The sequence below is a fragment of the Vulpes lagopus genome, chromosome 19, assembly GCF_018345385.1.
Source record: "Vulpes lagopus strain Blue_001 chromosome 19, ASM1834538v1, whole genome shotgun sequence".
NCBI classification, from domain to species: domain Eukaryota; kingdom Metazoa; phylum Chordata; class Mammalia; order Carnivora; family Canidae; genus Vulpes; species Vulpes lagopus.
Window position 1 is genome coordinate 15418012 of NC_054842.1, and position 14800 is coordinate 15432811.

The following is a 14800-nucleotide window of genomic DNA, read 5'->3' on the forward strand; positions in this document are numbered from 1 at the left end:
TGCCTTCCTTCCCGCAGCTGCCAGGGTCCACTTGGGATGAGGCACTTTGTTCTCTACCCAGGCTGTCTGTAGTCATGTCAATTGCCAGCGTTTGTAAAGAGAGAGAAAAGAAAAAAATCAAAGTCTTTTTAGCACAATTCTGAATCCTTGCAGATCAGCTTCCTGTCTCCTGTTTGTCTCTTTCCCCACCTTAAAGAAAAAGGAAAAAAGAGAGAAAGAAAGAAAGAAAGAAAGAAAGAAAGAAAGAAAGAAAGAAAGAAAGAAAGAAAGTCGAAAGAAAGAAAAAGAAAGAAAGAAAGAAAGAAGGAAAGAAAGAAAGAAAGAAAGAAAACAAAAAAAAAAAAGAAAAGAGAAAGAGAAAGGGGAAAAGAAAAACAAAACAAACAACCTTGCACAGCCTGGTTGCTGCTGTCTCCCTTCCAGAGTGACAAGGTGTTCCAGCTCATCCTGTCCTTTCATTCACTTCCTCTCCTTCCAGCTGGTGGGTGGAACCTCTCCAGGGAGCAGCCTATGCAGTCCAGAAGGGTGCAGGATTTCCTCCAAGAAAAAAAAAAAAAAAAAAGCCTGCTTCAACCCCTGCTGCAGGCAAAGTTCTGATTCCCTCTGCTGGCTACGTCGAATAGCAAAGCAATTTTTGCAGCAAAGCTGCTGCCGCTGGAACTGAACCCAGGGAACTCAAATTCGGGCAGTGGATTCTCATCCTTCCCTCCATCTACCCCACACAAGAGCTGCCTGTTTTTTTCTTGCCAAGTTGCAAGGTAAGCCACAGTGCTAAACCAAACACAGAAGACCACGGGAGGGAAGAGAGGACGAAGGGAGGAGGAAGAGAAAGACAAAAATAAAAGCAGACGGACGACCTGTGCTGGTTAAAATGGAACAAGTGTGTCCCAGATGCTTTCAAAAGCTGTTAACATACGAAAGCCACATGAATCCAAGACCCGGTTCAGAAACTAACCTTTTACTTCTCGGAGGACACGGAGGATGCTCAGTATTGAAGAAATTTGAGAGTCTGTGCCAGGACTACTATTAGCAAGCCCTGCATCATCAGCTCACAATGACCAACTTACCATAGCCGAAATGATCATTCTTATCCTTACATCCATTTTGTAAGCATCAAAGGAGGTACCCCATTAGGTTTACAGGCGTCTTTATAAATAAAATCACTGGTTCTCTCACTGTCTATCTATGATGATTTTGATTCAGGGATGCTTTAATCACTTTCCCGATGTCATCACAAAAAAAAAAGCACAATTACTTGACAGAGTTTTTCCCCACCAATAATAAGTAATATTCTGACATGTCTATCAGCTATTACATTATAATACAAATGGTTTCAGCGAAAATATATTTCCTTTAAGGGTCCCTTTTCAAGGCAGTCAAGGCTAAAATTAGACATGCCAGCTGTGTTTTGCTGTGAGTGCTCACGCATGCCCAAAGCGTGGGCAGACCAATATTGAGCGCCTCTCCACTTCGTCAAACCAGCTCTGTTCTCCACAGCGAGAGTTGCCTTTTCAGATAAGAGGTTCCTGGTACAAATCCAGCTTCCTAGTGAAGAAGAACAGAGAATTCCAGCCCAGTGCACAATATGGTATCCATCCACATACAAGCCCTGCCACCCGTGAGGTCACTGGCTTCCACTCAGGGGTCTGGTTATTAGAAGCTGTGTGAGTGCATGGATATTCCTTGGAAAAGTTAAGGATGGTGGATAAATAGCTTTATGTTTGACAAGAATAACAACCAGAAAGAAGGAAGGAGAGAGGGTGGGAGGGTAGGAGTTAGAAGCCCTGATATCCCTGTCATGAAGAGAATTAATCAACTCCACCAACATTGAAATGTGTTCTTCTGGGCCTTATTCGTCCCATCCAGAAAGTGGAAATGCTGCCAACTTATCTGGCTGAAGGTGGTAAACGGAATCAGATACTAAATCAAAACTACATTGATTTAAAAATCATTCAGTGGCATCTCAATGCTCAGACAATAAAGTCTTGACTCCTTGGAATAGTTTTCAAAACCCTTGAAAACCCAACTTTATTCTCCAGCCTCAGACAGTAAACTCTGGTCCTCGTAGTCTATATCTGAGTCACAGTGAACTGCTTTTAAAGTGGAATGTGCGGGGGATCCCTGGGTGGCTCAGCAGTTTAGCCCAGGGCCTGAATCTGGAGTTCTAGGATCGAGTCCCACGCCAGGGCTCCTTGCATGGAGCCTGCTTCTCCCTCTGCCTGTGTCTCTCTGCCCCTCTCTCTGTGTCTCTCTCATGAATAAATAAATAAAATCTTTAAAAAAATAATAAACTGGAATGTGCTCTCTCAGGGACTTCTGTCATCTGCTCTGCCCCAGAATGGTCTTGCATCCCCATTCAGCCCATCCTTCAGCTCTCAACATGGATATCACCCCTCGGAATAGCTTTCCCTAAAGCCTCCCTTCCCTGCTGCACCTTATATTTGCCCTAAAAGGATGCTTATCCTGGGCAACTGTCTGTTAATTGCACGTTCGTTTCTTCTAGGATGCCGGAAAAGCATCAGGAAAAGCAGAAAAGCAGGAGTCCCCATCATTCTCATTCACGTTCCTATTTCCACAAACTGTCATGGAATCTGACACAAAATGGTGCTCTGCAAGTGTTTGAAGAGTAAGATACCTTAAACCCGATAAAACTTCTAACTCAATTCATATCCTCTCTCAGTACATTTCTGGATGCAGGGGATAGAGTGGTGACACGGATCAGAACAACGTCCATCCCTCATAGAATATATATTCTAGTGAGGGAGATAAACAAGTAAACAGGCATTATAAATCAGGTAATATGTAGTACTGTTCAGAAATATAAAGCTAAGTAAACAGAAAGAGTCACAGGAATTCCACTTTAAATAAGATAGTCAGGAAATGCTCACCAAGAAAGAGCTCTGAGGTTAAAGGAAGGGTGGGAACCACACCCTGGGTGTTGTGTACTATGAGAGCACTTCTTGTGAGAGCCTTGGCTCTCACCCAAACTGCCTTCGTTCCAATCCTGCCTTTGCCAGATCACTCTGCCTCCGTTCTCATCCATTCAATGTCACTACACACTTCATACGGCTATCATGAAAATTCACCATAACAAACACGCAAAGCATTTATAACGCCTTGGAACATACTGGATCTGCCCAATAAATGTCAGCTTGTATCTGGGGGAAGATCATCCCAGGCAAAAAGAACAGGAAGTACAGAAGGCCTGGCAGCAAGAACACTTCTTCTGAAATGTGCAAGAAATGGCATAGGGACTGAAATGGAGCAAGTAAGAAGTAAAGACTATCAAACAAGACTAGAGAGGTACCCTAGACCAGATCATATAAGCCTTAGTGGGAACTTGACGAGGAGAGCTAAATTAATGACAGTTAATAGTATAGCCTGGACTCTACCCAAATATTTTGATTATAGATCTAGCCGTCTTCAACTATAGAATGCTGTTTTCCTAAATGACTTATTAAGGCTCCTCCAAATACTAAGACTTATAAGATCAGGATCCTCAATTTTGCCATGATGAACAAAGGCTATCAGTATTCTTTTATTAATAACTGGCTTAGCTACTCCTTGGAAGGAAAAGAATAGTGTCTTATTTACAAATGAAAGGCCAAATAAATAACTCCTTCACCCAAGCTATAACTCACTTATATGTAAAGTTCCCAGCATGTGTTGATGCTTTCTGCAATTTCTACACAAATTGCCACTTTACAAAATGCTATTCTATTTCATTGGATTATTGCTATATTCTTGGCATCAACTGTCATTAGTCTAAGAACATTCATTGAACACTTAAAGCTTTTCTTAAATAATGCAAAGGCAGTTTACCACTTGTGAGAATTGCAGAACCTGTGTTTTATTTATTTATTTATTTATTTATTTATTTATTTATTTATTTTCCTTCAGAGATACCAATAGCCATCACAACTGAGGAGGCAAGATACTCACGTCAGAAATGGTTTTTTATATCATGTCTACTCTGTTGGAGCCATAGTGCTTTCCATTTAAATGATCATGTTAAGGTAGGAGGTAACTAATTTAAAACACTCTCTAAATCGGAAGCCAGCTGTGTCCCATTTGCCAACTAACAAACAAATTTTGTACAAATCCAAGAGCAGCAAACTCATCAAAGGGCATGGACTCTTACAGATTCACGTGATTCACAGCACAAACTGGAGAGGCACTGATTTAAGACAAGTTCTTGGTTTCTAGGATAGAGACAACATCTCAGACATACCATCCAGAAACAGAGAAGTGATGGTACTGAAACGAGCTTCAGTTGGGTAGAGACAGAGATTCTCTTCCAGTTTGCTCTTGATCTATCCAGTCAAAGAATAACTGGGTCCTCTCTTTGGCTGATTTATTTTTTAAATGACAAAGACTTAGTCAAAAGCAAAAGGAAAGAACAGTAGAGAGAGAGGCATCATCATCATCATCATCATCATCATCATCATCATCATCATAATATGCTATCTTTGAAAGCAAGTATACTATTCTATCTTACATTCATGATCTTGAATAAATTAAAACAAACAAAACCGCCACTCAGTATTTGTTGCCCTCTTTATTCAAATTTGTGAAATCTCTTCAACACAGCAGTTGCCAAACAGATATTAAAGGTAATTTTTTTTTTTCTTTTTAAGAAGACAAAATGGTAGATCACAAACTCCAACAGTAAAGTAGTAGTCTTTTGTCCTACTGGACATACCCATGGTTTAGGAACATATCTGAGACAAACTAGGAGAAAGAGACCACTAGTGATTCAAGCATTTGTGATCCAAATTTAAACTATAATTAAATGTAAAATTTTAATGTAGATAAAAACAGTAAAATTTGGCCTTGGAAGAAATTCCAAGCTTCAGAGCAAAATTATAATGGACTATATTTTAAGACAGTCAACCAAATAGAGAAGTAAGAATAATTTAAAACAATGAACATATTAACTTCAACGAAGTTTTACTGAGCATCCTGTATGTGCCTAAATAACCAAGAATAGCAATGTAAAAACCATCACCCTTGTCCTCGAGTAGACTTAACATCTCAATATCTATCAAACATCAGTCATTCATAAATGACCTAAATGCCTTTCCTCTTATCTAAATACTAAATTTTAATAATTGTTATTAAATAACTTTAAGTTGACCCAATTTTTTAAATACATATTTTATTATAAATTTAAGCAATGATACACTTGAAAACTTATGTTTATTTTGTTTTATTATCTTTTTTAAAGATACTTATTTATTCTCTTGTTTTTTATATACTTCATATTGTGGTAGTCACATATGTTTCTCCTTTACCACTAGGATTACCAAGAGTCACATTTCTCCTCTTCATTGAAATTAGGCATGACCATATGTCTTGCTATGGCCAATAAAAATATGAAGCAAAAGTGATACATGTAGAAGCTTTTAACTGTTACTATTTGATTCACTGGTGCACTCTTCCCTGATGGAAGCATGTGCTTATATGTAGGAAGCATATTGGAAGGCTTAGAATAGCTGCCTCAAATAGTCACCTGAACTAGCCACTGACTTGTCATGAGCAAGAAATAAACTTTTGCTGTAATTATGCTAATGAGATTTAGTGACTTACCACAGCATCACTTAGCCTATCCTAATATGATATTACTTGTAGTGTGATTTTATACTTACCAATTTCTTTCTTCAAGAGTCTCTCCCACTAATATCCAAGCTAAAAGGACAAGGAATTTATCTATCGTCTTCACTGTTATATCTCCAGCACCCAGAACAATCCTTGGGATTTAATATACATTTAATAAATATTTGTTAGATGAATGAGTAAAATATTAATTTAAAATCATCTCATTTATCTATCAGTGGTTAAAATGCAATACTTCATGAAGTAGAAGGGAAATGAGGCTTATATTTAAAATGGAGAAAATGTTTAAGTCTTCTAGGAGGAAAATTGCTACAAGTGTAACTACTAAATGTTCAGATAAGAGGAAGGTTTTTCTGTACTGATCATATAGATGGCCCTTCATATACTAGATGCTGTATTCGAATTTCATAAATGTTTCCCCAGTTAGAACTTAACAAGTTACTGGAAAATGGGTATGATTCTCCCTACTTTTTAGTTGAGCATATTAAGAAGGAAGGGGTTTAGCTATCCAATCCAAATTAATACAGTTGTAACGTGGTAGGGGAATATTCCTAACTCACATCTGCATAAAGCCCAAACCCAGATTTTTTTCCCAGCATCACTTGATGGAGATCTTAAATGTTTTATTCCAAAAGTGGATTAAGATAATCTTTGTGTTTACAACAGAAAACTCACAGTATACATAAAAATCCTAAATAAGTCAGTGTGTTTTCATAGAAACAGATGGTACTGAACAGAGAAAAAACTGGAAAGAAAGAACATGGCCTTCTATCAAATAGTATAAACTCTATTTGGACCACAGATGTGATGGTTAATTGTATGTGTCAACTTGGCTAGGCTATAGTGCCCAGTCATTTGGTCAAATACCAGTCTAGATGTTGCTGTGAGGTATTTTTGATGTGGTTAACATTTACATCAGTAGACTCTGAGTAAAGCACCTTATTCTTCACAATGGGACTGCACTTCATCCAAAAAGGTAAAGGCTTTAAGAATGAAGACTGAGATCCTTTTAGAAGGAAGAAATTCTGTCTCCAGACTGCCTTTGGCTTCTAGATTCAACATCAACTCTTCCTGAGTCTTCAGCCTGACAACCTGACCTGAAGTTTGGGGATCCACTCCCACCCCCCACAATCACGAGTCAATTCCTTTAAAATTCTCTTTGCATACAAACACATCTTACAGGTTATGTTTTTCTGGAGAACCCAGACAAATACATTAGGTTAATAAAATGAAATAAATGACAGCAATGAAGGTCAGTGATATGGACACTCTTACACATTCCTAGTAAATATCTATAATGCTTTTAATAGAGCTTAGCAAAATGTATAGCCTTAAAACTTTTCATCCTTGTCAGTCCCAGTAATTTTGGTTCTAGGAATCTAAACAGATCATCACTAGACATTTAGGAATAAGTAATTGGAGAACTCTGAGTATCCAACTCTAGTTTGGTTAAGTAAATCACAGTACAGAGTATGATTCAACCATTAAAATGATACTTAGGAAATATTTTAACATATGGGAAATGCTTAAGTTAAATAGCTAATGGAAAAATCAGAATACAACCTTGTATATAGAGTAGGTTTTCAACTATGAAATAAAAACACATAGACAAGAGAATAGAAGAACTACATCGAAGTAACAATAGTGGAAATGTTTCCTCTGTGATAGTGTTACTGGTGACTTTACTTTCTTTTTCTTATCCCTCCAGAAATCTCAGCATTTTTCAAATTTGTCTTAAAATGAGCATATATTTCATTATTTAAAATAAATATTATTTTTAAAGAATTCTCTTAGGTAAGTATATTCCTAAGATTTTTGTTGTTGTTGTTATTACCTGACAGGACATTTTTAAACACCCAGATATGACATTAAAATAAATTATGTGTGCACTTGAAATAGCCATTTCCTTCTTACCTGAGTCAGACATCACTTTAAGAAAAGTTTATCTTTCTTTAAAGACCCGGAGCAGGGATCCCTGGGTGGCGCAGCGGTTTGGCGCCTGCCTTTGGCCCAGGGCGCGATCCTGGAGACCCAGGATCGAATCCCACATCAGGCTCCCGGTGCATGGAGCCTGCTTCTCCCTCTGCCTGTGTCTCTGCCTCTCTCTCTCTCTCTCTCTGTATGACTATCATAAATAAAAAAATAAAAAAAATTTAAAAAAAAAAAAAATAAATAAAAAAAAAAATAAAGACCCGGAGCATAAATTCTATAATTTAACAATGACAAAACTCTGATTTAAGGCCTATAACCAAATATCCTCATTTAAAGAAAGAAAAACAGCTACCAACGGCAATGGACATATCTTCGCAGACACTACAGTAAACCTACATAAGTATCTAAAACATTAATTTTTAATATCCACTAATTCTGCCTTTGCATTTCTTTCTCATAAGTTTATTTGTAAACATCCGTTTGCTTACAATATGCTGTAGAAACAGGGAATTTCTTTCTTTCTTTCTTTCTTTCTTTCTTTCTTTCTTTCTTCTTTTTCGGGGGGGGGGGGGGGTCTATCACTGTCTTCTTGTATATTTCCATGCAAAGAATTCCACTATTTGCAGACCACTGAGCCAACTTTGTCTTCATGTAGCTGGCAGATTCTTGTGGCCTTCTTACAAACACACCTTCTGCCATGACTTTTGCCAGCAGTGAACCAGAGCTTAGTGAACCAACTAACAGCCACAAAGTCAGGACAGATGAGTAGCTGCTTTGTCACAAGAGAAACATATTTTCCTAAAAGGAATATCATTACTTTGTATTGACTATTCAGCTTCCAGCTGCCAATAGCTAAGCAAGGCAGGTCAATATGACCAGATTTGATTGGCTGCGCTGAGCCTTCTCTCTAGAAACATCTGCAGAAGCCCAGGCCAAAAGTTTACTACTAATTAGAATCACTATGCTGTACACCTAAAACTAACATAATATTGTATGTCAACTATATTTCAATTAAAAATTTTTAAAAAGAAATTTAAAAAGAAGAATTACTGGATAAAATGCAAGACATCCAGTTAAACTTGAATTTCAGACAAATGATGAATACATTTAAAAAAATATATTTTAATTTATTTATTCATGAGAGACACACAGAGAGAGAGAGAGAGAGGCAGAGACACAGGCAGAAGGAGCCCGATGTGGGACTCGATCCCAGGTCTCCAGGATCATGCCCTGGGCCGAAGGCAGGTGAGCCACCCAGGGATCCCAATTAATACATTTTTAATACAAATTATGTCCCACCCAAATATTGTACATGGCACTTCTCGTGAAATATCTAGGCCATACTTATAAAAAGCACTCAAAGCTTATCTGAGACTTAAATTTACCTGGGTGTTACGTACTTTTTATTTTCTAAAGCTAACAAACTTAATCCTAATTGATGCACTTAGAAGGTCTAGAGGTCTTTCAGAGGATACAAGAATTGGTAGAAAGTTCAAATTTAATGACAACTGGAAATGCTTAATATTTTCAATCCTCTTTATACTCAAACCACGTAAACCAAAAATGTCCCCATTTTAAGTCTCTTCTTAAGAGAGTTATACCACAATGTGTCCCTGACATGAATCCATACACTGATCTCTGGGTTGTTTTGTTTTTTGTTTTTTTTCATAATTGTAAACTTGTTTTTTTTTTCTTTTTACATGAGGAAACATTTAAATTTTTTTCTTGTTATTCAACACAATAAAGTACCTGTCAAGAATAACAGATGCTTAGATCCCATCCTTGATATCAGAAAGTTGCAACCTAAAGAACCAGACAAAAGCACAAAATAAAAGAGAAAAGGAGACCAAGGTAGTTCTCCTGTGTCCATGACCAGTGTGTACAGGGATCAAGAATAAGTGTCTAGCAACTATATAGTAATTTGTCAGCAGAATTTTATGTCTCTTGTCTCTAGGAAATAAAAGTTTAGACTTGTATTTTGAAAGTTTGCACTTCATTTTTCTAGTAATTTCTATTGCACATTACAGAAATATCAGCTGAGGTCAATTAGAAATAAACAAAAACCCGTCTTTCATGACAGATAGTTTGAAAAGTGCTGATCTAGAAAATATACAATTGTCTTATTTCCTTTCATTTCCATTTGCACATTTCTAGTGGTGGAGAAGTTGCATCAATGTGTTTTCTGATTGAGATACAAGGAATAATGAAACTCATATGAACTACAAAGGAAAAATGCAATTCCCTCAAATTTACTTTTCTTGTCTTCCTAACTCACTCTCTTTTTTAATCTATTCCTTACCCTCTAACCTATGTCACCTTCCTGACCCCAAGGACAATATTTAAGAGTACCAAACCCAAAGACAGGAGATATGAAACTTGTTGGTTGGAGACTGACCCTGGACAGAATGACTCCCCAGCCAAAGCCTCTTGTGTAAAATGCAGGTTGTAACGAGGTCATCTAAGGTCACTTCCTGACTCCTATAGTCCATGATGCCGGGATGCACTTGTTAAACTAGGATGACACTGCATCATTTTAGCTCCAGGGATACACTGGCTGGCCCCTGGGGTACATGGCAAGCTTCAGGCCAATAGCACAAGCTTGACACACTTCAGCCAGGGGCTTTGTGTGACACCCAGCCATTCCCAACAGCTGTAGGCTGGGAGGCCCCAAGTCCAAAAATAGCCCCACAAATTATGATTTCCCTTCTAGAGATGACATCTCTGTGAATGGCACTAAATCAAGGCCATACGGTTAGCTTGACACTTTAGCCAATGCCTCGAAAACAGCTCAATCCCTGGAAGTCTAGATGTACCATCCATCCCACCCAGGGGCTTTCAGTATTTGAATGTTGATGCTCATTTCACAGTCAGGAAACATAATTATTCGTTTTTCTTTAAGGAAGTTTATGACCGAAAGTAATGGGGGGAACATAAATGTACTGACTGTTTACTGAGACTCATAAATGCTACGAACACAGACATATAATTGTCTCTTGGAGATTTGTTCTTGTAGTGTAGAATCTTCATTTTTAGCAATTTAACTACTGAAAGTTTACCCACCTTGAGGAGAATTATTTAGTGGAAAATAAAACTTAGCACCTATTTCATTCTCTGCTCCAACAACTTTCATCCTTTCAGAAAACTGGCTTTCACATAAAATTTGCAGAAGGTAGCTTTTTATATAGGGCTAGTAAAACTAAGAGGTAATTAGTACAAACCAAACCTCTAAATAATAATGTCAAGTTTTAACATCTGCAGAGCTCTGGATCAACAGTAACTAATTTCTCTCTGTTTTCCTCTGTGAGAAATAAACTTTGTTATTCACAAATTATCAAGAAAGAAAACAAAACAAAACAAAACAAAAAAAAGAAGTAAAGCAATTGGTTCTGGCCAATTAGAAGAAGAAGAAGAAGAAGAAGAAGAAGAAGAAGGGGAAGGAGAAAAAGAAGAAAAGAAAAGAAAAGAAAAGAAAAGAAAAGAAAAGAAAAGAAAAGAAAAGAAAAGAGAAAAGAAAAGAAAAAAGAAAAAAAGAAAAAAGAAAAAGAAAAGAAAAGAAAAGAAAAGAAAAGAAAAGAAAAGAAAAAATGGTAAAGCTCAGGTCAAAATTCAGCAAGTACAAGCAAATGTTTACACCTGTTCAGAGTTAAGAACAATGGTCACTTATGACTAGGATGGACCATTAGGTCACACTGAGCTCATTTAGGAGACCTTCCAGGAAGGCTTGGCATTGCAGGATGGGAGAAACCAGTGTGAAATCCCTAGACTTTTGGATTACTGCTCTCCTACCTTAACTGCTGCAATGACAGGTCCATATGTGTGTGCAGGGGAGGAGGGACAGAGATGCTGCAAGTAACTCAGTGTGTGCATGGCCTGCCTGTAGCTTTCCCCCCAACCCCACAGTGGGCAACTGTGCTAAATTTGTCAGTTAACCTTGCCTTACCCCTTCCAGGAGTGGCCATACTGTCAGGGTCCCCAGGATGTCACCTCTTGGCTAGCAAAGATAGTTAAAAGTGAACCACTCCAACAAAGGGGAAAAAAAATAACAATGCTGAATAAGACCCCTTACCAGCTCATCTCTTTTCCTTCCTCTCCAAATTCAGTAGGAAAAAGAATTGAGAGCTTGTCAGGATTAGCTGCATGGCATTAAACAGTCCCTCCCAGGGAAGGTACAGAGAAGAGACTCCCTGGTACCTAGCTTTGGAGAGTGGCCCATAGGAACCCACTGTCAGCAAGTCTCCAAAAAAGCAGCATCTGGAAAAGGAGACATCTGGCCCAGAGATGCCTCTTTCTTCCTCCCCTCCCAGACCTTAGGCTGAAAACATTGAATTATCTTGTTCTATAAAGGAGGACAAATTATTAAAAGGAACATAGGGAAGCCCGTCTATTTCTCAACGTCCTAGATTCCCACCCAACCATCTGCGGTCAGATGCTCATTCTTCATCTCTCTCTGACAAGGGGGTGGGAGGCTCATGCCAATGCTTGGGTTCATTCTGATTTTAAGATTAAGACAGAGTCTTCTCTCCCCTCTTGAGAGAAAGGTACACAGGTGTCCAGAGAGGGGGAAACAGGGACCACTGTGCTAATGTGGACCTGTGGATCAGGTGGTTCTGACAATGGGAAAGGCTGCTGTCCAGATCCAGCTTATTTATTTTTGCTGAAAACTTTAAAAATTAGTTTCTTGGTAAAGAAACAATGTTGTGTCAAGGTCCCTAGAAAAATCAAACAGTGTTATTCTATAAGGTCTTAATGGGAGGATCTATCCATTTTGACCAGGGATAAATGTATTAGATTCAATATGTTTGGTTTGGGAAATCTCTTTTTGTCAAACCCAGGATAACCAATTGTCCATTATACCATGTCCTTGCTAAGAGAAGCTGATGTAGAAATATTTAACCACCCCATCCATAAACATTCTTTCCTCCCAGAGCAGAAAAAGGCTTATCTTCTCAAGGCCTAATGTTATTTATTTTCCAGTGAAGGGATATGATTTTTATGCCAGGTACAGTTTTCCTTTAGCATTTTTAAGTGCCTGCCTTTTAAATGACTCCTAGAACTGAGATCCTGACCACTTGCCCTTGTTAAATATCTGGTGATCCTTTTCCCCAACAGATGGGAAGGGCCTCCTGATATGCCCCTGGCCTAATTTCAATTTGGGTAATTGCATTCTGTCGACTTGAAATTTCCCCACCAGTTTAATCTGCCTGGGATATGGTGCCTCCTTCTCGGTCCTGAACTGCCTGGCGTGCCGATGGAGGCTGGGGAACAGCTGGTGCATTCCACCCCAGAAGTGGATACATTTTAGCGGCAGGTGCAAAGGTTTTCTTCAGCCGAATACAAATTCTAACATAGGAATAAGCCTCTTGGATGCTTTTTATTTTTATTTTTCTCAATGAACATAACTTTCGCAGAACCAAAAATATAAAAGCATCCAAAGCACAAATATGAATGGAAAAGAAAATACATGTTCACTAAAACCAATCTATTGTGTGATCATTTTGCACTCCATGAATCTTACAATGCTTCTAGATTTGAATGTTGACAATAAGGATAAATAATTCACATAAAGCAGACAACCATTCCTTTTCTCAAATAATTTTACACACAAATACATGTACACACCACGCAAAAAGATGTACACACGGGGGCACATGGGTATGTGCATACATCCTTACATGCATGTATAGGGGTGTGTGTGTGTGTGTGTGTGTGTGTGTGTGTGTGTTTAGGTATACCAACTCTTACCTCCCTCTGGAGGGTCCTTTTTAGTTGGGAATAAAAACAGCTTTCCCCACAAAAACACCATGTTAGGCATTCTATGCATATCTTATTTGAGTAGGTAATACATTTAACTGTAAAGAGCTTATCTCCTGTAACAAACTGGAATCTTAGAAGGTATCCTATCCATTTCTGTTTCCCTGGCACCTAGAACATAGTAGGTACTTAACTAATGGATTAAAATATAAACTACGTAGACAAACCTATTTAGTCTTTAGCTCTAAGACCCAAAATGCAATTTAAGGACTGCAGGTCAAGGTATACTTTTTTAAGGTACACCTTAAAACTCCAGGAACATTGGTGGCCCCAAACTCACATCCCTTGGCCACCTGAGCTCTAGGAACAGTTAAATGCAAGCATAGGCTCACCTTGCAAATGACCAATACCATCTCTCAGAGGTGACTGTCAGAGATGCTGGTCTGCAGATTCAAGGTGAGTGCACCAAACCAACAACAAACCAGTGGAGAATAGGAGCTAGTAGAGAAATGCTCCTGCCTCCCAGACTTCAGGCAGGCAATTCTGGAAGTCCTTCCATACCTTCTCTGGATATCTCCATAAAACTGAATCCTACTGACCAACCTCAGCTTTTTTTTTCTGTAATCTTTTTCTCAGTGACCTTGATAACACACCATTGTATTGGATGTTTCTCCTTCCCATCTTCCCACTCCCTTGCTCCTGCTTCAGGGAATTACATCTCAAATGGACTATCTGCCCCCTTGCCTCAGGCTCTGAATTTAGGGGAACCCAAAATCTAATGACTTAGGACATCACCATGCTGACAGTCACACCAGCAGACTATCCACATATGAACATATAGAGTATCTATTCCCCCAACGTTCATTTTCTTTCCCTATCATAGGACAGATAAGCCATACACCAAGACCACTCTGATATATATAGGCTGACAGATTATATGCTATATTTATGCCAGGAAAAAGGAGGAGAACTAAGATTGTGTCTTGATGTATTCTAACCATATTAATTTAGCTCTAAATATCTTACCTTACCAATGGCTCAAGAGGCATTCCCAGAGTCTCATAATTAGTAGGACAGTTCAGATTCTGCCTCATTTTAGCCTCTGTGGGTCACCATAAATTAGCTTAGAGGCCCCAAGCCTCTGTATGACTCAAGCTGACTTGAATCCTAATTTGTACTATGCAGCAATCTTGGCAATGCCACTTGCATGCTTAAGTCTTTTGCTCTCTTGGCCCTTGGAAAAAAAAATATTTGCAGTAGCACCTGTCTCTGCCATCCCTGTTTAGTGTAGATCATCAATGGGTAGTGTCCTAACCTAAGAATACAGCCTGATGAAGACTTGGGTCCACCATGTAATGACTATGCATGTCATGAAGCCAAGGGCAGGCTGCCACAGAAGAGGGCCAAGCCATCTTTGAGTTGACTGTCTCATACTCACTGGAGGGCTACCCTGTTGGCCACACTAGATAGAGAAATGCAGGGAATTCTCAGCAGTTTTGAA

General features: G+C 38.6%; 1 protein-coding gene and 1 long non-coding RNA gene across 22 annotated transcripts in view; both read right to left on the reverse strand.

Annotated features, from left to right (window-relative positions):
* RBMS3 (RNA binding motif single stranded interacting protein 3) overlaps positions 1-14800 on the reverse strand; it is a 1727904-nt gene that overhangs the window by 683073 nt on the left and 1030031 nt on the right. The gene's annotated exons all lie outside the window — the stretch shown is intronic.
* LOC121478554 lies at positions 4-2651 on the reverse strand. The gene is made up of 3 exons (XR_005984514.1): positions 956-2651; positions 389-537; positions 4-66 (listed from the first exon to the last, which is right to left on the reverse strand). It is a non-coding gene; the product is annotated as an uncharacterized LOC121478554 (long non-coding RNA).